The 24,799-nt window shown below is 43.3% G+C and overlaps 1 protein-coding gene and 1 pseudogene across 1 annotated transcript in view; one reads left to right on the top strand and one right to left on the bottom strand.

Moving 5' to 3' along the window:
* MED13L (mediator complex subunit 13L) overlaps nt 1–24,799 on the top strand; it is a 388,191-nt gene that overhangs the window by 56,899 nt on the left and 306,493 nt on the right. The window lies entirely within an intron of this gene.
* The window catches only part of LOC112103678, a 39,823-nt pseudogene continuing 30,410 nt past the window's right edge, over nt 15,387–24,799 (bottom strand).

Here is a 24,799-nt window from a genome sequence, read left to right as displayed (position 1 = left end):
ATATTAAAACTGGAATGACAGGTTAAAATAGTTTAAAAAAAAATGGGAAAAAATCAGGGGAAAATGAAAAACAAAAAAGCCTTTCATAATATGCACATTTTACTACAGTATAATTGAAACTTTTTGTTTTATGTACAAAGGTATTTTTTCTTTCTCTCAGAGCAAGTAGTTTTTCCAGAAATCCTGGTTTGCCTACGCTCGCATAATTTTCTTCAAAGAATCCTCACTCATGTTGAGCCTCTTGCTGTCTTGGAGGTAGTCCAACTTTGAAAATAAGCGCTCTGCATCAATAGATCCAGGGAGTACACTTGCTGTGCAACTTTGCTGAAGTTGGGAAGTGTGTCTTGATGACTCTTCCAAAAAGCCAGTATGTCCAGTTTCATATTGTCAGGGCTAGGCATGTTTATGTAAGTAGTAAATTCCCCTTTCAGATTTGAAATTTCATTTTTAGTGACAAACGATTGAAACACTGTGGTATAACGGTCGTAGTTTGCCACAAAATTCACCTTAAGGAAGAGGTGCAACACCTAGATGACATTCCAAAAAGAATCTTCAGCACCAAACACTTTGGGGTTCAGATTACAGGCCATGGTTGTTTCCCATTTCTCACCGAGCATTGTGTTGAAGGTTTTGAACGCTTTTTTGGTGTTCTTGTGTTCCAGGGTCGGAAGGATTTCCAAAAAAATCTGGGTTTTCTCGCTGTATGTTTCTCCTGCAGCTTTTGTGCTCAATTCAGTTGAGATTTTGGTTGTCAGGATCTGGTAAACATTTGTATTGGCAAACATGTTGGCAGTAATCAGAGAAAACATCAGTGTTAAAATTAAATATTACCTTGGTGCACAGAATCTGGTGGTCATTTGGGTTATTTGCCAGTCTCTTCAGAGTTTCTGCTTTAGAACCCACAGACCCTGGATGATCTAGAAGATTCATTTCATTAGAACAGGCTACACGTTATTTACTGGACAGGCAGCGAAGTACAAACTCATCCACAGATGTGGCACAATATGGGTAGGTAATCCACAGTCAGCTCTACACTCGTCTTGCACTGCGTAAAACAAAGCCTTCAACTTGTTTGCATGCTTGAAAATGGCCCCGACTCCAGTGATGCAAGATACAAGATTTCACATCTTTCATTTCTTCTGTAGTAGTAGCTGCTGACAGCACATCGTTAATCAGATGCGCTTTACAGGTAATACACAGCAGATTCGGTTTCTGATTGAGTTTAGCCATGTAGGAAGCAGAATCTGTGTTAGTTGTGGCCACTTTTTCCCAAGTTAGTTGGTACATCTCAAATATGTCCATTATTGCTGTGTCGACAAAATGGGGGGTCAGCAGAGGGGATGAATGTCACAACAGCAGAAGACAATGCTGGTTTATTCACTTTGAAATTAAAAAACAAAAACAAAAGGCCAATAACCGGATGGTCCAAAGCATCTGGAAACTTGTCAAAAATCATAGTAGACAGTACATTTCCATCAATTAGTATCTAAACTGATGGAACAGAAGCATCATCATTTTCTTTCAGATACTTGTGAGTGAGGTTGTCTATATTAGGAAGGGTTTTTGCTGCTGTACGGTATTGTCACACAGTCACCAATAGGCCCCTCTGCAATTAACAGCAGTTGTGTGGCAAAACAAAGAGCACGCACAAATTCATTGACACAATCGTGCTGTGTTCTCTTTCATTAAAGCCCTGGTGAAAGCTTCTGATGTTGACTGTTTATACGAAAGCTCACTTTCTTCTTTAAACTTCTTGTGTTGCTTGTTTTCAATGTGCTCTTTTATTCTGTCAGCACGAGCACTGACCTCAGTGCTGCAGTACTTGTATTGCAATGCATCCTCTTCACTCCCATCTTTACTTTACTTGAAAATTTCTAAGCACTGATTTTCTTGTTGGCATTCAGGTGTAGATTTGTGTTTTTCACCTCATGCTAACCTTTTTACTTTATCTGTGGAGGATTGATTGTTTAAATTCCATGCTGCACTAAATGGACATAAAGAAATAGGTGGGCAGCGTCTCCTTGGGAGCCAATCATAACGCAATATTAAAGTTGTTTGATTTTTCTGACCTCCACTGTGTGTGCTCTGTGTTTTACACTGTGGAACTGCTTTAATCTCAGAGCTGCAGGACACAACAATTGTGTAAAACATTAGTTTTTTAACAAAAATAAGTACCTGAAAAAAATATTGATTGGATTTATAAATGGGTGTAAATCTGTAAAAACTGAACTTCCTTAACAAAAAAAAAAAAACCAACACTGGTAATTTATCAGTGAAAATTGGTAAAAACTGAAAACACGGAACACTAGATATACAGGAGCTCAGACTAGATGGTCCATTCTATCCTTCAACTCCATGAATCAACATTAATTTTTTAGATAAGATTAACCAGCTGTGTAAAACTGACATAAATAATTGTTTTGTATACTAAAACAGATGTTGATTATGAAAATCTCTGGTGAAGGGAACCATGAGCAATAGCAAGAAATACAGAAAACATATATTACAAAGCAATTGTTCCTGGCTAAAAGAGAGTGGGAAAAAAATGGATTTAAGATTGTGGTTGGTGATTCTTACCAAAACAATGTCGATAAACAGCAAGGGAGTGTAAACTAGCTAAATACAACATTTTAATAACACTTTAAAATGAAAAATATCACACTGATTCATTTATTACAGTTCATTTACTGTAAGAATGTTTGATTTTTAGTCCATTTTTTATTTAAGCCATTTTGAAAAATAGTTATTTATATAGGTTAGATTTTTTTCTACACTAGCTATACAGAGCTAAATTAATAGATTCTCTAATGCTGGAGACATTGTCATATTTTGTAGAATTGCCCTTGTTTTCAACTCTTGGAGAAAGTGGCCGTTTAGACTGCTTTAATTTATCACTTCTCCTAATCCACTGTTGTTTCTCTTTTTTGAGGGCAGTTTTGGGTAGTTCTTCTTTGAGTAATGGTCTCTATATGGATTCCAGACATGGGGAGCGCATACGCGCCATGTGCCACAACTGTTTGTAGTAGTGTCCATTGGCCTGCACGTATGTTGGTTGCGTGGTACGTTTGAGGCTTTAAGAGGCTGTGTGGGTCAATGCCTCTCTAGTTCCCTCTTATCGCCACATGGACAGACTTGGAACTCTTCCTCCTCCTTGTTCTTAGCCCGCTAAGAGAATCTTGTCCTTTTCTTCTGAACTTCTGTAAATAGTTTTTCTAGTTGTCTACTGGTTTTTATTTAGCTAGATCTCCCTGGTGGACTTTTCCCCCCTTGCAGGACACTCCCCCTGTCCCAGTGACTGTGCCCTGGCAAGCCGGCTTCAAAAACTGTGCTTCGTGTCCACACTGCTGTGTGAGCAATGAGCACCAACGCTGCCTCAGTTGTCTGTGAAGCCCACATCGTTGCCTACTGCTCCATCTGCTGCTTGTTCCCACCTCCAACTTGGGATGCTAGGGAACTTTGCCTCCACAAACACCTGATGGGGAGGCTATCTGCCCACATGTGCCATCAGATGTGGCTCCGCCGGACAATGCCCATCACCAACGGTCAGTGCTTCGGGCCTTTCCTGAGCAGCACCAGCGGTATCGACACAACCGCCAAAGCCCCACTGTGAACATAAGAAACATGGACATGTGCATAAGGGCAGCTCCCCAACGGGGATCACTTCTAAACGCAGCGTTTCCTCCCTGAGCCAGGTTGGGTGAGAAGTTGCGCATCGACATGACTGCTCCACATCCTAAGAAATCTTGTACGGAGAATAAGTCCAAGCACTGCCATGAACTGCCAGTGCTGCCTCCAGCCACAGTAAGCAGTCTGCCGCCTTCACCTCTGGCACTGTAGATGCCTGTGGTCGAGCTCATGCTGCCGTACGCTGGCTCCGCTCTGTGCTCTGGGTCTCCAACTGCCTTGAGGTTTCCATCTCCAGTGGATGAACTGCTCTTGCTCCAGCAGCACCCTGTTGTGCTCTGCCTCGCACTGCTGGTAACACCAGCAGCTGAACCTCTCCTGCTACAAGAGCACCCTGTTCCGCCCCATCTCTTGCCGGTGGCACTGATGGGACCAGTGGCCCTGTCTCTACCAGACCCATCCTGAGTGGTCCTCTGAGTCGGACCCCACATTCTCCCCTGCGCACTCCTATAGCCCAGACCCTCGGCGCTAGCCTTATCTGCTGGTGTATGGCCCTTCCGCCGAAGCATGGTTTCATTATCCCCGGGGGCCGCGGATGTCCAGTGACCTGTATGTCTGGCCAACTGGCCTCTTGGGATCCTTACCGGGACTGCAGGAGACCTCTGATGCCACATCACCAGCCATCCCCTGCTCGCACCACCTCTCCCGCTATCTACGGCGAACTCCAGATGTCACAGCACGACTGCCACCGCAGTCTTTTCCAGAGCTTCCTCGTCCCCGGACAACGTGCTCATCCCACCTTCCCCTTCCCCCCACCCGACAACCATAGTCAGTACCAGGACCTGCTTTGCCACATGGCTGTGGCTCTCAACCTTCTAGTGAAAGATGTTCAGGACCCACAGAACCAGTTCCTGATCATCCTGCAACCTTCTGGGCCTTCTTGCACTGCTTTCCCTGTTCACGAAGCCATCTTACAACCAGCCCAAGTGGTCTGGCATACCCTGGCTTCCTGTGCCCCTACCCTGAAGCAGGTAAAATGCCTTAACTTCATGCCATCTAAGGATATGTATTTCCTCTTTTTCCCACCGGCACCCAACTCACTCGTGGTTTATGCGGTGACCAAGCGTGCTTGACAGCAATACTTCAAGGCCACCACTCCTAATCGGGTGGCGAAGAAACTTGACCTTGGTGGAACAGTCCTACTACCAGTTCTGGGTCCTCCCCTTTGGGAACGCCACTGCTCCCCGCTTCTTCACAAAGGTCTTCGCGGTCATTGTGGCCTATATGCACTGTCTAGACCACTCCCTATTCCCCTAGCTGGACAACTGGCTCCTCGTTGCACTGTCTCATGACTGCCTCATAACCACTATCCAGACCCTCCACGACCTCCTCGCCAGCCTGGGGATCTGCATCAACGAGGACAAGTTGGTTCTCATCCCTATCAGCACGCTTACCTTCATAGGGGCATTTCTGGATTCTAGTGTAGCCCGAGCCTTTCTCTGATCAAACCTATTTGTTGCCATCACCTCGCTCATCTTGCAATTACGTTGCCATTTGTGTACACGCATCCGGCAGTGCCTCTCCCTCCTTGGCCACATGGCAGCCTGCACCTTGGCCACACTGTATGCCCACCTGTGTATGCGCTGCCTCTAACTGTGGCTCCTGTCGGTCTACAACCTGCAGTTGGGCCACCTGGGCAACCTGGTCGTGCTCCCCACCTCCGTCCTGGCTTTCCTCACGTGGTGGTGCAACCCATCCTAGGTCCTGGCCAACACCTCATACCACTTTCACCATGGATGCCTCGCTCGTGGGTTGGGCTCCCATTTGAAGAGGCACACGGCGGAGGGCCTCTGGTTGCCCAGGGAATCGGATGCATATCAACATCGGGGAACTACGGGCTGCCCGCCTTGTTTACCAGGCATTCCTGCACCTTATCAGATTTTGACACATTCAGCAGCTCTCCAACAATATGACAGCAATTGTGTGTGTATATATACACCTCTGGAATTGGTGCCTCAGGCACGGAGTCACCCTTCATGCCATGTATCAACAACTGCCTAGCGGACCCGCTCAGTCTCTTCTTATATGCCAACCATGAATGGGAGCTGCACGACCCTATCCTCTGCTCGGTCTTTCGCCAGTGGGGCATGCCACATTGGGACCTCTTTGAGAGTGCTGTGAACCACAAACTCTCCTGCTTCTGCTCAAGAGGAGCCAGCGGGGTGGGCTCTCAGGGCGACACACTTACTTTACCTTGGATCACCTATCTCTGCTGTTTTCCCACCCATCCTGCTATTCCCACAGGTGCTCTGCAAGGTGCAGCGGGACTGAGCGATGATTATACTTGTAGCTCCCTTTTGGCTCCTCCAATACTGGTTCATCAAACTCCTTCATCTCTCTGCCTGCCCCCCGCTCCACCTCCCCACCCTCCTGGATCTCCTCACACAAGCGCATGGCTGTCTCCAGCACTGCAACCTGAACCTGCTTCACCTCACAGCCTGGATGGGGCTTACGCGTAGACAGGACATGCTCTTTGCCAGTGCGTGACATCCTTACAAACAGCAGGCGTCCATCTACCAGGGCCTGCTACCATGCAGATTGGCGATACTTCACAGCTTGGGCACATGGCCATCACTACCCCCTGGACGCTTATCTCCATTCCTGCTCTCCTTGACCACCTTCTCTATCTTAAGCTGCAGGGCCTTGCCCATTTCTTCATCCATGTCTATCTAGCAGCACTCAACGCCTTTCTCCCTCCTGTAGATGGTTTCTCCACCTTCAGTCACCTGACCACAGTCCGCTTCCTTTGTGTTCTCCTCAATGCTGTCCCATCAGTCTGGAAGCCTGCCCCCTTTTGGGACCTGAACCTCGTCCTCTCTGCCCTCACTAAACCACCCTTCAAGCCCCTTATGCCCTGCTCTGTTGCCCACCTCTCTATGAAGGTTATCTCCTTGGTGGCTATCAACTCGGTGAGGTGGGTTAGCGAGCTAGCAGCTATCGTGGCCAACCTGCCCTTTACTGTCTTCCACAAAGACAGTCTCTCTGTGACTCCACCCTAAGTTTCTCCTCTCTGTTTCATCTCAACCAGTCTATCTACCTTCCAGTTTTCTACCCCCAACCATACATCTCTCCCAGGGCGCGCACATTACATTCCCAAGATGTCCACCATGTGCTGGCCTTCTATCTCCAGTGCACCCGCGCCTTCCGGGCCTCACCCAGACTCTTCCTCACCATTGTGGAGTGCTGCTGGGGATGCACCCTCTCCTCATAGCGTCTCTGTAAATGGATCTCCCATTGCATCATGGAATGCTATGCTCTTTCTCATGTCTCTCCGCCCCCTGGAGTCACGGCCCATTCCATGTGGACGCATGCCACCAATTCCGTCTTCCTCACAGGCGTACTGTAACAGGACACTTGTAGAGCAGCCACGTAGTCCTCTCTCCACACCTTAACTTCCCATTATGCCTCGCCTCACCAGTTGTGACTGATGCGGCGGTTGACCGCACCATCCTACAGAGTCTAACTTCTAATGAGCCCTTGTGCCCATGTCCACACTGAACACTGCTCGCTGTGCAGACCATGTCTGGAATTCATAAAGGGACCATCACTCGAAGAAGAAAAGGTTATTTATTGTAACTGGAGGTTCTTCAAGATGTGTGGTCCCTATTTGGATTCCAATACTTGCCCTTGATCCCCTCTGCTGCAGGCTCCTTTGCTTGCCTGTAAGAGGGACTTGGAGAAGCGTTGACCTGCACAGCCTCTTAAAACCTTGGGCGCACCACGCAGCTAACACGTGCAGGTCAATGGAGACTACCAAATAGTTCCAACACATGGCACACATGTGTACCTCATGTCTGGAATCCAAATAGGGATCACACATCTCGAAGAACCTCCAGTTACAGTAAGTAACCTTCTTTTTCATAGTCTGACATTTTTGCAAAGGGTGTGGTGCCGTGTTTGTGTGCAAGTAGAAGAGCTGGAGAAATATGGATGTAATTTGATATGGAGTTAGAAGCCAAGCTTTCTGCAAGGTATACAAAACTTGAAGCCTGGAGATAGAAGAGGCATAATTGTTTTATATCTGTAGGCTGTCAGGGAATTAGAGCAGAGAGAGGTTATCTGTTCTCTACAAGTGACACTTTGGCTCTATGAACTCCAAATCTAGGTTCATAACGTTATTCAGTAATACAGTTATGCCATTTATAATTTCCCTATTTCATCATTTTGTTGTAGAGGATTGCAGTAATGTTATGCAGTGTGTACCGTTTTTAAAATTTAAACAAAATATTACTCTGTAAATTTGTGTTTTAAATGATTGCTAGTAATTTACACCTCTACCCCGATATAACGCGGTCCTCGGGAGCCAAAAAATCTCACCGTGTTATATATGAGACCATGTTACATCGGGGTAGGGAGAGGAACCGCTTTTACCGCTCCCCACCCCAGCTTCTCCCTCCCTCCCCCCCAGGCTTGCCACGCCCATCAGCTGTTTGGCCCGGCAAGCCCGGAGGGGAGGGGGGAGCGGAGCGGCGGCGGCGTGCTCAGGGGAGGAGGCGGAGATGAGCTGGAGCGGGGAGTGGTTCCTCTGCACCCCCCCCATTACTTTCGCAGAGGAACTGCTCCCCGCCCCAGCTCACCTCCGCTCTGCCTCCTCCTCCCACGAGCATGCCGCTCAGCTCTGCTTCTCCTCCCTCCCACGCTTACCGTGCGAAAAGGCTGATTGGCGCGGCAAGCCTGGGAAGGAGGGGGGAGAAGAGGAGCTGTGACCCGCTCGTGGGAGGAGGCGGAGCGGAGGTGAGCTGGGGCGGGGGAGGCCCGGGGAGGGCCGCAGCAAGTAACAGGGGGGGGCGCAGAGGAACCGCTTGCGGTAACATGAATTCGGATATAACGCGGTAAAGCAGCCCCGTCCCCCAGAGCGCTGTTTTACCGTGTTATATCCAAATTCGCATTATATCGGGGTAGAGGTGTATTTTAAATTATTAGAATAAAACTGTCAAGTGATATCTGGTCCATATTTGGCTTTGATCTCTTGTAATAGCAGAATTGTATTTTAAAACAATTCTTTTTGGTTTTTGTTTTCTGAAGATATGTTTGATGTAGCTATTAGATTGTCTGTCTGTAATTATGTTTTTGTAATGAAGTTGAGTAAAAAAAGTTCTCCAAAATCACAAGCATTAATTGAGTCTTCAGTTTTACCGTAAATGGTCATGGAAGATGGAATGATACCTTTTTATTGGTGCAAAATAAAGTTTGACAGTATTCATGAAAAATGCTCATATAGAAATTTACTATTACCACATAGGCTGAATGACCTTGGCTGTCCTAACATACGTTATAAATTGCTAGTGCAACACAGTACAGTTATACTGAAATGATTAGCTAGAGGTTGCTTGAATGAAAATGTCTTAATGTGAAGCCCATGAATGTTCACTGTAGATTCAGATTGACAGATAGCTTTGGATCTTCTACCTGGAAGTCCTGAATTAATTACTGGCAACTTTCAGCAACATGGTAACAGACTAAATGGTAAGATGAAATTACATTATTTGGATAACATTTTCACTTCCATCCATATATATATATATAACTATTTTTGCTTTTGGCAGGCATCTAATTTTCTTTGACACAAGTATCCACTTGTGCTTTTATTAGGAAATAAAATTAATCTAATTTTTAAATCTTTGGAATATCAATTATTAGTGTTTTTGCTTGTGTAGTAGCTACACATGGAGTAAAATATCTATTCTGTTTGTAGTACACATTGCACACTCAAATAGTTTAGGAAAAAATTCAACCTGTTCAATTAAATAGCCACTCTCTTCATCAAATCACAAGTAATATTTAAAGAGAGAAGTTGAGCCCTGCGCAGGACTGATTTTTTAATCCCACTTCCATCCCACCCTGCAATACCCACTCCCACTGGTTCCTGCATTGTTTCTTGCATTTTTATCCTGTTTTCACCCACAAAAACCTTAGACCTGCACATCCCGCAAGAGAGACAGGTTCCCTCATGCTACTAAAAACAAAAAAAACCTGTCAGTTTAGAATGGAATTCAGACACAACTTTTACTACTAAACAAACAAATAAATTAATAATAATAATAATAATAATAATAAGTTGCTTATACCAGGAAAAAAAATACTTTAACTTCTGTTATAATAGTCATCAGATCTCTGTCTATCTCTTGCTGAAATGTAAGTATTAAAACCTTTATTTAAAAAAAAGAAATCTTGCTTTACATTGCTGAAATTCTATTTATGACAAACTGACAAGAGAATTAGTGTTTTTCTGCAAATTACCGCAGTCTGATTTTTTCCCCCACCCAGTCCAGCCCACAACAAAGTATATTTTACCTGCTCCACTATTATGATTAGCGGGACCCGCGGGATCCCAGTCCCACTACAGGGCTCTATTGTGAAGCTCTCCTGTGTTGCTTTCCTCTCCAAGCCTTCCTGCCTTTAAACTTTCATGTCATGTATTGTATTTCTCTGAGTTAGGTTGTAAGGTTTTCGGGGAAGGGATCTTGTCTTTTCATGTAATTTGTAATTAATATTTTGATATATTCTGCTATATAGGATTGGTTTAAGCGGTCTGGTGGAGAGTCTTCCTCAGGAGTGTGAAAAAGGATTAAGATACATTTTAAAAAATTCATAAGGTGGAAACTTTAAACAAACATTCCAAACAGATTACAAATCTAAAACTGTGTGTTGTTGCTGTCTTTACTTTAAGGCATGCTAGTCTTCATTTTGCCCATTTCAGATTACTATTTTGTTAATTTTTGTTATGATAATGTCTAGAGCTCTTGACTGAGATTTGGGCTTCATGATGTTAGACTCTGTACAAACACCTAAAAGCCGAGAGCCTCTGCCCAGAAGAGTTTATAATTTGAATAGACAAGACATAGGATAGGAAGGGAAACTAAGGCATAGAGAATGAAAAACTTGTCCAAGGTCACACAGCAGGTCAGTCACAGAGATGGGAATAGTACTCAACATTTCTGCGTCCCACATTGTACTCTTTTCACTGGACCATACTACTGCCTGTTAGTCATTTCTTGAGATGTTTTGTTTCTAAGAAGAATCGACTGAGGTGAGCATCTTTGAAGGAAAAAAAAAGTTTTTGTCTGAAAATCTGAATAAAATTTAATTATTATTCATGCTCAAATCTCCCTCTCTGATTTTGGAGAGATTCAGAAAATACTTTACTAGATATTTTTAATTAGCTTTTACTAGGGGCTAGGATTGGAGGGTGAGTGGGAGAAAGGTGTGGCAATTAGGGAGAAAAATTCCTTGCCTGCCTGATAATTACCACTTCTCACTTTCAAAATGAACAAGCCTTGAAATGCTGACTGTGTTGGTCTTATTTCCCTGTAATAGAGGGGTGCCTGACTCCTCTCCTCTGGATGAGTCAAATCTTTAATAGTATGAGAATTCTTGTCTGGTTTTGTCCTGGACTCGAGTAGTGAGCCTTTGAGAAAGATATCCTCAGAAAACAAGAGATACAGATAAATAGTGTTATTTTTATACTTAAGCGCTGTTTGGGACTAGGCCCCATTGCCATTGGGAGATTTCCCTCTGCTTGACGTATTTTATTGATTTCTCTCTGGCTACTTCTAAACAATAATTTTCGGAGTTGATTTTTATCATGTAACTGAAAGATAATCTAGAAAAGCAAACTTTGATGTTGGAATGTAACAATAGCCAAATGGCAGATATTACCAAAAACACTTGACATGGGAGATTTCTCCTCCATCAGGTATACATAATGTAAGTTTACAAAAAAAATACTGCTCTCTATACCTGATTGAGAGAGTGTGTTGGATCAAAAGGGAAAATAATTAATGCAGTCTTCAATCTTTCACCACTACATGCATTCATACTTCTGGTATATGGGGTTCATCAGTGAATATAGTTGGTTTTCCTTTCAGAATCAAAATGTTGGCAAGTCTGTGATTATAGTCTCTTTGAAAGATTTTTATTCAGTTTTCTTTTAGTGAGTCAGTACAGTTAACTTTTTGTTTTTACTTGTACTATATAATGAACATAATGCACTGAACAGAAGTTGGAAATAAAATCCTGAATTAAAAAAAAAAGGAAAATACAAGATCTGAAGGAGAGTTATACTACTTATAAATGAGACAATCAAACTGAAAAAATTGGGTCTTACACTGAAGTATTGTATTTAAAAGATATATTGGAAGAAATAGCTGTTTTTATTTTAGATTTTCACCTAAATTTAGTTGAGTTGGCTTAATTAACTCATGATTAGTTGACTGAAAGCCAGAGACCTGAGTTGTTGATGCAGGAAGTGGCTATTTGTTATTAGGATGGGCAGCTTTTTCTAAATCTCGGTGAAACACAATGCTGCTTTAGCTGGGTAAACAATACAGGAATGTAGAAGTATCTGTAAGCTGATCAAGATTGCATGATTCATTATTACATTAGTTTAGAATCTCTTTATTCAAATTGCTGAGCTTGGCAGTTTTCTGTCGTCATATCTTTGTTTTAAAGGGATTAAATAATTATGCCTACAATTTCTCACTGGTAACTGGTTTGATAAAAGCAGTTTGTAAACTCTAACCTTTGCTATTCTAGGAAAAAAGTGCTTTGATTGTGTTGCAATTTTCAAATCTCAGTTCATATATTTAGATGGTCTACTAAGGGAAGTGGGAACATGGAAGCAAATTATAAATACTGAGCTCAGAGCTTTCCATTGAGGATGTATGTAGAGGAAAGTAGAATTTAGATTGAAGCAGAGAAAGAAATGTTAAAAGAGCTACCTAGACAGATTATTTTATAGCAAAATTAAGTATATATCAGGTAATGTTAAATTTACACTGCTGTAATATGGGCCTCACGTCTTTTAGCATGTTAATTTAAGGCATCAGTTGAGGATTACTAAATATCGTTTTGGAGCTTAGTTACTCTGAACTTTGCAGTGCTGAATATATTTAAGCTTTTTCAAATGTTATATTATGAAGGCCTATTGGTACTTGTAATTTGGTTACTAATATTTTTGTTACAAGGCATAATTTTGTAATGTTTAAAAATGAAAGTGGGACGCTGGAGGTTGTAATCTATTTTTTTTTTTAATAGAAAATGTGTAGACTGTCCAATACAGGGACTGTCACTTTTTCCCTTTTATCAAGGGAATCTGCTGGACACTCAGGCTTGAAAATGCTCTGCTTTCCTATTGTTTCCTAATATGAAGCTGGCAAGGAGTTTTTTTTCATTATTTGCTGCACTGCTCACTGAAATTAAATGCTGTTACTTGCTATTTAACGTAGTATAATTTTGAATATGGCATCTCCTCAGTGTTGCAGCTGGCTATCCTATCACAGCAATTTACTAAACTTTCTCATTACCTAGATGTGGATGCTTCTGCATGTGATGATGGCAAATATTTTGTTAAGTATGAACTAAGTATTTGACAGGCCTGGATACATGACCCTCATAGTGTATTGCACTGTTATGAGGCCAAGATGTAATGGGTATAAGATAAGGACACAGTCATCTTGAGCACAAACTAGAGGAACATTTATAAGATTTACAAAAACATTTAGCATTTTACACCTCTTAAAAGCACTCTCCTAGATTGCTCTGACAAATGACTTTCATGCATTTGAGAGGGCACGATGTGGTGGAACCTATTGTTGCTGGTTTGCTGCCTAGGCATCTTTAATTTTTGGCTGACCTGACCTGTCCACCCACCCCACCTTGCAGGAGGCACCTTGTGACTCTTTTTGCTTTTAACTTTTTTTCTGTAATTTTGTGCCTATGTTGTCTTTGCTTCTGTCCTGGAAAATACCCCTTAAACCCAAAATTGGGATTGCATGGGCTGTGATAACCAGATAGTGTTTGCAGAGTGGGTGGGTCTCTGGCCTTACAAAGCCAGGGGCAAGATCCGCTGGATATACTTATTCTTTAATTCAGTGGCTCTGGCATACTGTATAAATACTGTAAAGAGTTTCTGGATGATATTCCAGCATATAAAATGGAGTAGCCGCAGTGAAGGTAAGAGGCCTGTACTACTGGCCTTTAGACGAGGAAGGTGAAATCTATCTCCCCTGCATTTAATCCCATAAGAACACAAGTTATGGCAGGCTTTACACTGGTGAAGTGTCACTTATATTGATTACAATTATTATAATCAAACTTTCTGATGTATTTAAATATTTTGGATATTATTGGTAATTTTATATTCAAATTAGATTTTTGTCTGATATCGTTGGTGGGTGGAGACAGTCTTTATTAAACATTTGTGAAGAGAACATTGAAGTATTTTGACAGTTCTTATATCTTGAAAAAATAAAGTTAACAGTTAGGAAAATACTTTGAGTACTGAATTTTTGGCGAGTACCAGAAAGCACAGAGTGTACTGGATTGTAAATATTGCAGTGTTAGCACAAATTATCTGATGTAAAAAGCATGTTTTTGTTGTAAACATTGGCTGGTTCAGCAGGTTGTTGGTTTTACAGAAGTGCACTAAACAGTATCTATTGCACTAGAGTAATATTAAATATTTGTCTTTCAGAGTGTGTTGTCGCCAAAAAAAATTGAAGTTGTTGAATGTAGGTAACAAATGAACTGAACTGCTTTATTTCTGTGTTGAAAAGACACACAGACCTTCTAGTTTTTATATATCCTGGTTTGGATTAGTATATTTTTTTGTTTATAAGAGTGCTTTAATATTATTCCTTGAATAAAATAAAGTGTCCTTCTGTAAATTTCTTTTGATTTGTTTTTAAATCAGCTGTAATTTCTCTTCAGCTTAAATGTTATGTTCATTTTAGCACTGGCACTCTGCTGTGTATGATATTGAAGTGTTTCAAGTGACTGTAATCACAACAGTAATGGGAAAAGTAGCAACTTAAGTAAACATTTTCCAGAAGTGTAAAGCAGTGTGTAAAGTTTAAATATTTCCAAAATTTAAGTGTTTTTATACAGAACACTTGCAATCTATTGAATGAAAAGTTTGTATTTTTGCAGTGTATTGTCTTACAGTCATAATTTTGTGACTGCTTTAATGTCTTAGATATGTGGATATATAATAGTGTACACAAATATAGATGTATATTTGTGAATAGACCCATAATATATTATGTCATAATCAGAATTTACAGTGTTCTCACTATATAATATGATTCATATATTTTTAAATTTGTTTTAAACCTTGTCTACCCCTTCCCTAACTCTTCCTTTGTCTGTTATCTTCATTTTCTATACTTGTCTGATGTACAATACAAACTGTTTGGGTTATCTTTTTTTTTTTTTTTTTTTTTTTTTTTTTTTTTTTTTTCATTTCATTCTGTTTGGGTTATCTTTTTTTTTTTTTTGAGTGCATCTTTTTATCTTGTAGCATGCCATGCTAAATTATGACACTATATACATAATATCCAATCTAATATGTGCTTTTATATATACATGTGTGATGAGTAACCATATTTCTGTCATGCATTTTGATTAATTTAGTGTTAGGATGACAGTATCTGAGCTCTCTGTGATATATAAATGTATGGAATACCACATTACATTAATATGATGTAAATACTGATGTCTATTGGTTGAAAAGGAAAGTATAATTGTATTGTTATTCTTAATGAATATTATAAATGTCTTGTAATTTAAAAAAATCTGAAAATACACAGCCTCTGTGAAGTTTGCGTTTTGCCATGAAAAACTATTTTTTGGGGAAAAGTAGCTTGTAATAAGTATAGGCTATATGTCTTTATATAATGTTTTCACCCCTCAATATTACACAATTAAAAGCATTTGGGGATTATATATGATCCAGCTTCATCATATTCTTGTTTGCAGAACCATGTCTGTTGGAAAGTAAATAAGGAAGTCAGAGTATTAAAGTTCTGGTGGAGCAGTAGTTTTAATTTTCATTTTGATGGGATTTATAGCAGTAATCTTTCTTCATTTTGTCCACTGTGTCAAGATACATAGTAGTTCCTCTAGAAAGGACATTAAGAAAGACCTGTATGCCAATAATGTCAATATCTCATTTCATTATGCTGTTGTAGGTTGTTTCGTGAATTCAGTCAGATTTCATCTCATACCAATAAAAGAGAGCTGGAAGAATTTTGGGGGGGGATGCTCATTACCAGTGAAGTCCATCTGATGATATGTAACTCTTTCCTAGGGAAGATGAAGTGGTAGCTGTAGCCATTTCGTTCTCAAAGTCCTGTGCCATGTAGCATAGCTTTTCCTTGATATCGTGGACACTTTCTCTTCTGGCTGTAGTGACAAAGGAGCCACTATGTTTAGTGACAATCTTCATAGATAGGCACATTGGGACAGTTTTTTTAAAGTTTTTTTTAAAGACACCTAAAGAAGCAGATAAACATTTAGTGGGATTTTCAAAAATGCAATATTGAAAATACCGCTAGGTGTCTAAATACCTTAAAATCTGGCCAGTTATGGATAACACCAGCTCTTGAATCCAATACAGTACAAGTAATACAGCCTGAAGCATACAAAGTACTGCTTGAATTGCAACATAGAAAGCTGGGAGTTTAAAAGTTTCAAATATTAATTGTGTCGTGGTCTGCCTGGGAATTCGGAGGAGCATCAGTTAACAAAGTGGGCTGTTCCTCAGGCACAACATGAAACTCATTGTAGAAGGTGTGATACTATTTTTTCCCCATGTCATCTCAGTGTATAAAAATGCCATCTTCAATAAGGTATTCTAAAGTAAGAGTACCTGTTTTTGGTCTGGGCTTCATCACTTACATAGGAATCCTTATGCCCTATACCAACCAGGATACCATGGTCATATGGGAGTCCTATAGTAGATGGGGGTACTGCCGTTGGAGCATCATCACCAGCAAAACTTGCATTTACAAGACCCAGAAGCATTATCACAGCCTAGAGAAGCAGTTTGTCTTCACACATGGTAGCTATTTCTTCTTTTAGACTTAGAAAGAGATGGCTGCTTAGATATGTGAGAGGTGGCTGCTGCTGCTCTTGGGTGTTTAGTTTAGTGAATTGTTATACTTGTCCTCTCCCTTCTTCTTCTTCTTCGAGTGCTTGCTCATGTCCATTCCATTGTAGGTGTGTGTGCTCGCCGCATGCACCGGTGCTGGAAGTTTTTCCCTCAGTGATATCCGTAGGGGGCTGGCTCTCGCACCCTCTGGAGTGGCGTGCTTATGCACCAGTATAAGGGGTGCCACTGGCTCCCCCCTCCCTCAGTTCCTTCTTACCGTGAGTGGCCATGCTGGAATGTCTCCTTGCCTCGTCAAGCTTTCCTATCTCAACTATGCCTAGTAGCGAATTTGTTGTATATAGTTGTTTAAAAGTTGTATAGTTAATAGTTCATTAGTGTTAAGTTAGAATTAGTTAGTCCCGTATGGGACTTAGCCTAGGGAAGGACATGCCCCAGTCCCTGGGCTTCAAGCTTTGTGACTGCTGCAAAAAAAACCTATGCCAGTCAGTGATCCCCACGGAAGCTGCCTGAAGTGTTTAAGGGAAATCCATCTGAGTGACAAGTGTTGCATTTTCAAGATCTTCAGGCTGCGGTCCAAAAAAGGAGCAGGACACCTGTCTTTGAGTGCTCCTTATGGAGTCTGCCCTTGCACCGGCCTCGGAGCTGATGAGATCCGATTCTGCTCCAAGCACCGCAATCTCGGTACAAAGTGCGCCGCCGGCACCGTCCTCTGACTGGCATCCATCTCCGTCCCCGGTACTGACTAAAAAGCAAAGAAAGGCTGGGAGAAGCCGTTCTCCTGCATCCCATAAAGGCAGGGAGAGAGTCGGAGGAGAGCAAAGATCTGCACGGGGAAGCTCTTCCACTCCAGACGGTGGCCAGGCTCCAGCTCCTGTTGAGCTGTCGAGCCCACTTCCAGACCTGCCTGCCACCCCAGGAAATGGCAGAGGCAGTCTGCACCTGGCGGTGCCATCCACGCCAGAGGCCTTTTAGGCCACTACGGACTTGTCTCTTCTAGTGAAGCACATGCTGGCCAGTGAGGTGCCCCGTTCGAGGGGTAAACCTGCCCTGGGACCCTTCCAGCGGTCTCCATCAATGCGGCACCACTCCCCGCTGCAGGGAGTGTCCCGCCAGCACTCGCCTGAACAGCGCCACCAGCCCCTGGATGTGGTTCGGCTTACCTGCCAGAGTTCCCAGTATCAGTCCCCAGATCTAGGCAGTGTTCCTCGGGGTTCCGCTGTCGATCACTGGCGGTCTGGCACAGACCTGCAGAGGCGAGTCACCAGAGCCCTGGTGCCGGGAGCATCCGAGTCAGTCTCCCAGTCCTTGGCACCGCTCCGGAGGAGTGAGACGCTGGTCTCCGGAGTCCCGTTATTGGTCTCCGGAACATGGGTATGGATCACCACGGGCATGTGGACGGTCTCCGAGATGTCAATCCTCTTGCTCCCGTTCTCGGTCTACCGAGCAGCACTGCTCTCTTAGCGTGGGGTGTTGATCGCTGGAGTACCATCACTGATCTGCCAAACGCTACCAGCGGTCACCGGAATTGTGGCACCGAGAGCCATTGTTTCATTACAGGTCCTCAATGGAGGTCCACGGAGAGAGCCAACGGGAACGTGGTAGACAGGCAGCCTTGGTACTGTCCTGGTCCCCAAGACAAGTCTCTCCCTCCTTGGGCTTTGACAGCAAGGAAGAAGACCTGCTCGCAAGCCCAGGCCACCCACTGGGGACATCAGTCTTCTCCTCTGGGCCACCAGTGACTGCATGGCCCCAACCTCACCTCACTCCGCCTCACAGCTTGGATGTTGCATGGTTGAATCCAGAGGAACAAGCCTGCTCTAGTCAGGTACAGCAGGTTCTCTTGGAGAGCAGAAAGCCTTCCACCAGAGCAACTTATCTGGCAAAGTGGAAGTGTTTCTCCTGCTGGGTAGCGAAGCGGAGTATCTCCCTGACCCAGTCGTCTCTGTAGTCCATTCTGGATTACCTGCTTCACTTAAAGCAGCAGGGCCTCGCCTTGTGTTCGATCAAGGTGGCGGCCTATATCAGCCTTCCATCCTTGTGTTCAGGGTAGATCTGTATTCTCTCATGACGATTAGGTTCCTGAAAGGCTTTGAAAGACTCTTTCCGCCGGTCTGGGACCTGGTCCCCCAATGGGACCTCAACCTGGCCCTCGCCAAGCTCACGGGCTCGCACTTTGAGCCTTTGGCTTCTTGTTCCTGTAACTGTCTTTTTTCCACCAGAGTTTGAGAAAGTTGTGTAAATCTTCATTGATTTATTATTTTTCCCCATATTTGGTGCTCTAGGCCAGTGATACTCAATTAGATCTACCTGCGGGCCAATTTGAGAATTTTATGATGACGCCATTTGTGCAGAAGGCTGACAAAATTTAAAAAAAAAACTTCAGCTGCCGCTAAATAAAGACCTTGCTTGCAATATAAGTATTAGTGGTTCTATCTTTTAACAAAGTTTATAAATATTATTACCTGTGTTTTTGGCAATCCTGGCAAGCTTTGTGAAGAGTGGTTTGTAGGAGGTCAGGGCAAGGCGTATTCACTGGTGAAGATGCTCATCTGTTAGGCGATTGTGGTGTTTTTTTTATAATGTTCATGATATAAAATCCAGATTTGCAGAGGTCTGTGGATCCAAACATCATTAAAAGATAGATGGCTAGATTCTGGATATTCTGAAACTGGTCAACATATTGAGTCCAGAAATCACAAATTCCCACATCTCTGGATTTTGCCTTCAAGACATCCAAACTCTGGAGCCTTACAGTTTCTAATTGAAAGGCACCTTCATTAGTTGAATAAAGAATGTTCTTTGCTTCAGAAAGGCAAGGTCCATTGGCTGAGACAACAAACAGATCATGAACAAATAAAAGCAAATTCTTTGGAATTTTAAAATTCTCAAATCACATTTTAAAGTTTTCGATCAGATTGTTTAGGAATTCTTGCATTGTCTTCAGCAAAGTTTCATCTGTAACAACAACACAGTGTGGGAAAGTATAACATCTTTCCTGTTAAGTCTGTCTGAAAGATTTAAAGATTCCACTGAAAGGCGCACACTTTTTCAAACAGATCCCCGACACTGCTTTCCCGGCCTTGGAACTGCAACCTGAGGAAATTCAAGTGACCAGTAATATTGCACAGAAAAGCTACCTGTAACATAGAGGGGACATCTTTCATACATTCCAGGATCTCTCAAGCCTTGTTGGTCTTGTGGTTTGAAAGAAATTCTTTTGTTTCTTTTTGAAGTGCACAAACCCTCTTTAACACATGCCCCCTACTTAACCAGTGAATTTTGTTGTGCTGCAACAGATCAGTGTATTCAGCTGAAACATTTTGTTGAAGAGTTATAAAAGGATGATGATGTTGAAAGCTAGAAATTGAGCATATGTAGTTCGCTAATCTCATCACAATACCCATTGGTTTTTTTAAAGTCCCCAGACAACTTACTGCACAGGACAATCTGGTGAATGATGCAATGAAGTGTATTTAATGAAGGGTGTATCGCTGCCATGGATGGACCTCTGTCTGTAACATGAAAGTTTACTTTATGCAGATCTATACCATTTTTTTCAAAAAAAGCCTTTTATCTTTTCAAAAATGATCTCTCCTGTGGTGTAGGTTTCTAATGGTATTTAGTACAAAAATTCTTCCCTGAAAATGTCACCATTGTAAAATCTAACAAACAGCATTATTGGGCAGCATCACTTAAATCACTTGATTCGTCCACTGCAAGAGAGACACATTTGGCATTTTTAAAATCGGAAGGCAGTGCTGACAAACGATCTTCGTAAATTATCTCCAGTTTTCGCACTGCTGTGGAATCCGACAAAGGGGAACTTGCTTCGTACTGTTCACAATGTCATCTTTATTTCCTGTTCAGCATCCAGGAAAGGCTTTTTCTTTTTAGCTAGTACCAACATTATCCAAAGAGAAGTAGCTATTGCTTTTTCCTGTACAGTCACTGATGTAAGAATGATATTTGAAGTGTGCTATCAAGACTTCGGATTTTCAGTTTTGTCATGTCTTGCAACACTGCCAGGAGGATAGGCCGCATTGAAGTTACTGTGCTTTGATTCAAAGTGGCACCTCACGTTGATGACCTTACAGGTGGATACAGTGGTTTGGTATATTAAAGACAAATATTTTGCTTTTAAATGAGGGGCATAATAAAAAGAAAATCCGCTGTCCAATTTGGGTTAAAAGCTCAGTTTTCGCGGTTGACTTTGTGATGTTTACTCCCACTCACTTTCATTTTTGGTTCCATTTCTATCATTAATGAAAAAAATTGATGGTGTCCTAGCTGAATCGTAGACCATGCTATTGCAGGAACTTAAGATCCAGTGAGCTTAATTTGTGCTGGGGCTTACCAGGGCTGAGCCCCGGCACCTCTTTCATTACAAATTAAGCACTGCCAGTAAGTAAGTTACTTAATAAGGAAGTCATATTCAAATGATAGGCAGCGCATCACTTTTTGTGAATTTAATTATAAACAGTTTTTTAAGTTGAGCTGGAGGGCCACACATGAAGCCTTGGTGGGCCACACTTGGCCCGCAGGCCTCCTATTGAGTATATCTGCTCTAGGCTCTTCCTAATTCATGCAAATAGATTCTTGGTTGTTTCTGTTCCCTTTCTAACCTTTAAAGGCAAGCTTAATTTCAGTACAATGAAGTCAGTCAGATCTGTATATAGAGTGAATGATGGTGACAGATTTTCCTGTAAGACAGCTGAGGAAGAGGAACATGTAATATCCATGCCCATTATCATATGTGAGTAAAACTAACACACATTCAGTTTCTGAAGCAAGCATTAATCTTGTAATGCCCATCCATGGCAACTTTTTTTTTGTGGGTGAAGGAAATTAATTAATTTTTTTAACATTAACAGCCCTTAAATGATCAGTTTTTCTCCTTTCCTCTCCAAATGGTTTTGGTTAGTGTTTTAAAATAAATGTTTCCTTTTAGTAAGTATGCATGCATTTATTTAAGTATTTGAAAGATTGTGCAAGTTTTAACATGCTAAGAAAACACTGTGTAATGCTAGAAGAAATGAGGTAATGTACTATAATTATGATAAAACTTTACTGTGTAGTTCAATCTGGTGGCCTCAGAGTGACACCCTGCACTGTTATGCAGGAAACTGTTTCTGTCACCAGTCCTTGGTCCCTGGATTGGGATGCTGTGAAGGTAGAATGCTCTGCAAACAGAGGGGATGAAAGTAGAGAAGGCAGCTCCTTGTGGATCTTACCAGTTACCTCACCTGTCAACTAAAAGAAGCAAGTCTTCAAAGGAAATTCTTTCCTGAGCTGAAAGAATATTGTTTGTGATGCAAGGTCTTAGGGGGTGAAAGTATAAGTCCAACATTGGAGAGAAATGTAAACTCTTCAACCCTTCCACAAATCTTCTCTTATGGCTTGCTATCTCTTGAATGCTTATTTTCTTGAGCATGTGATATACTTGCACTCTCCTTTGGAAAATGTTTAAAACAAGAAATACTTTGGCCTGGTCTACACTAGGCGTTTATGTCGAATTTAGCACCGTTAAATCGAATTAACCCTGCACCCGTCCACACCACGAGGCTATTTAGTTCGACATAGAGCTCTCTTTAAATCGATTTCTGTAATCCTCCCCAACGAGAGGAGTAGCGCTAAATTCGAAATGGCCATATCGAATTAGGCTAGGTGTGGATGGAAATCGACGCTAATAGCTCCGGGAGCTATCCCACAGTGCACCACTCTGTTGACGCTCTGGACAGCAGTCCGAGCTCGGATGCTCTGACCAGCCACACCCCGGGAAAATTTGAATTCCTTTTCCTGTCTGGGCAGTTGAATCGCAGTTTCTGTTTGGACACCGTGGCGAGCTCAGCAGCAGTGGCAAAGATGCAGAGCTCTCCAGCAGAGATGGCCGTGCAATCCCAGACTAGAAAGAGGGCCCCAGCATGGACTGATCGGGAAGTCTTGGATCTCATCGCTGTGTGGGGAGATGAGTCCGTGCTTTCCGAGCTGCGCTCCAAAAGACGGAATGCAAAGATCTACGAGAAGATCTCTAAAGCCATGGCAGAGAGAGGATACAGCCGAGATGCAACGCAGTGCCGCGTGAAAATCAAGGAGCTGAGACAAGGCTACCAAAAAACCAAAGAGGCAAACGGACGCTCCGGATCCCAGCCCCACACATCCCGTTTCTACGAGGCACTGCATTCCATCCTAGGTGCGGCCGCCACCACTACCCCACCACTGACCGTGGACTCTGAGGATGGGATATTGTCCGCGGCCGGTTCCTCCGACATGTTAGCGGACGGGGAAGATGAAGAAGGAGATGAGGAGGACGAGGCAGTCGACAGCGCTGGCACCGCTGATTTCCCCGACAGCCAGGAGCTCTTCATCACCCTCACAGAGATCCCCTACCAACCGTCCCCCGCCGTTACCCCAGACGCAGATTCAGGGGAAGGATCAAGCAGTAAGTATTTTAAATATCTTAACATTTATTTATAACAGAACTTGCATATTTTAAATATTAACAATAGCTAAAGTGCTTTCAAGTATGTAAACTTTTATTTATAACAGAACAGGAAGATTTGAAATATTAACAATGGGTAAAGTGCTTCTAAACATGTAAACAGGAAAGTGCAACAAAAAGGGGAATCTGAACAAAGGGTTTCATGATTACTGTGTCTTTGGCCGCTTCAATGTATAGTCCGAACCATTTTAAGAAAATTCAACAATGTCCGCTTCATGATTACACTGCCCAAGACGCTCCACTCTTTTGTCCCTCCAAGGGCACCTAACCCAAAAACTGGTCGATGTGTCCGGGGATAGAGGCGAGATCCCCCGGGGAGAACTCCTCATAGGCCTCCTGCAGGTGTCTTTCCAGCCTAATTATCAGGTTCTTTGGCAGGGAGAGCTTATTAGGCCCCCCGTGGTATGACACGTTTCCCTGCCACAACGCCAGCAGGTATTCGGGGATCATGGCCTTGCACAGCATAGCAGCAAATGGCCCCGGTTTCTGCAGGCTGTCCCGCAGCATCCTCTCCTTCTGGCTCTCCGAGACCCTCAGGAGGGTGATGTCTGGCATGACGCCCTGCTTTGAATTAGGAAGGGGAAAGTTAGTATTGGGACTGCTTGCCCGTTCCTTTACAGAACTGCAACCGCCGGTTTACAGCCACGCGGTTTACAGCCGCGAGGGGCTGGGACAGGGGCAGAGTTCATGCTTGCAGGATTGCTGCCAGCAGAGACTCGCATTGCTTTCTATGTGAAAGGAGGCCAGTGCCACTCTTAAAGTTTTAAGCAGCCACAAGTCTACGGCTTACCATGTTTGCCAGCTAGACAAAGTCCGGTGTCCTGCCCCACTCCTCAGCTCGCCACAGCAAGACCGCAGGCACTGTAGGCGAGGGCCGAAAATTCGACCTTGTCCTCTGTGCGCGTGTGATAGGTGCTCTGCATGGTCTTGTTCACAGAGCAAGACTATGTTCTCTGTTCACAGATACATTGATCTGTCTCAGGAATTCACTCCCTTTTTCCAATTCCCACAGCCACATCTGCCCAGAGGCTAGCGCACATTAGGAGGAGAAAAAAGAGGAGGACACGGGAAGACATGTTTGCTGAACTAATGGGATGCTCCCGAGCACAGGCAGCCCAGCAGACACAGTGGAGGGAGAACTTGTCCCAAATGCACCGGGCAAACATGGAACGGGAGGAGAGGTGGCGACAGGAGGACCAGCAGGCGACTCAAACGCTGCTTGGACTAATGAGGGAGCAAACGGTCACGCTCCGCCGCCTTGTGGATGTTCTGCAGGACCGGAGGCAGGAGGAGAGAGCCCCGCTGCAGTCTCTCTCTAACCGCCCTGCCCCGCCACCAAGTCCCAGACCCCTCTCACCCAAAGTCCAAACACGGAGGGGCGGCAGGGGCTGTGAAAACTTTCACTCCACCCCAGCGGACAGCTATAGCAGTAGAAGGCTCTCATTCCCCAAAATCTGAAAAGTCCTTTCCTACCCTCCTCACACAAGACCCCGTCCAAGTTTCACCCCCCCCGTTCCATGTGTGGTTGTTAATAAAAAACACGTTTCTGTTCATTACTGTTTCCATTCTCTTCTTTTGGAGGAGAGTCTGTCTGAAGGGGGGGGAAGGGGCTTGGTAATTAGACAGGACAGTCTCCTTTAGCAAGGGGCAGGCCCAGCAGCAGGGCACATACACAGTGCAGTGACTAGTTACCCTGGTCAGTCTGGGAGGTGGCTTTCATGTTC

Source organism: Terrapene carolina, unplaced genomic scaffold (assembly GCF_002925995.2).
Source record: "Terrapene carolina triunguis isolate 2854851 unplaced genomic scaffold, T_m_triunguis-2.0 Scaffold951, whole genome shotgun sequence".
In the NCBI taxonomy this organism is placed as follows: domain Eukaryota; kingdom Metazoa; phylum Chordata; order Testudines; family Emydidae; genus Terrapene; species Terrapene triunguis.
Note: the sequence above shows the minus strand (reverse complement) of the source record. Positions and strands in the feature narration are given on the sequence as shown.